The following is a 474-nucleotide window of genomic DNA, read 5'->3' on the forward strand; positions in this document are numbered from 1 at the left end:
TCAATGTAACCGTGTATTTTATAATTCAAGAGTGTTATTAATAATTTGTTTTACTGTTTCAAGCTTAAAAAATAATCTATTATATATAATTAAAACAAATGATCATCGGAAAAATGATGATAAGAAGTGTTCTCAATGGATTTTTCTCTTTGTCTAAATCACTAAACCAGTTCATACCCAACTTGTCATGGTAAATTGATAGTCTATATAGAACTATAAGTCATTAACCCAGACACCCCCTCACTTGGCCACTCGACAACCGCTTATAAACGTGTTATAATCAATTTGCACCAAAATTGACCCAAAACACATACAACATGCGTCATGCATGTAATTTGCATTTTATAATAACATTTTTGAAATCCGTTTGTAATTTACAACAAAATAAAGATATTTAATTATTGCACCATCTCAGGTAATAAAAAATATGGATTTTTATTTTCACCAAAATTCAAATGGATTTATTTTTTCGAC

Source organism: Acyrthosiphon pisum, chromosome A1 (genome assembly GCF_005508785.2).
Source record: "Acyrthosiphon pisum isolate AL4f chromosome A1, pea_aphid_22Mar2018_4r6ur, whole genome shotgun sequence".
Classification (NCBI taxonomy): Eukaryota; Metazoa; Arthropoda; class Insecta; order Hemiptera; family Aphididae; genus Acyrthosiphon; species Acyrthosiphon pisum.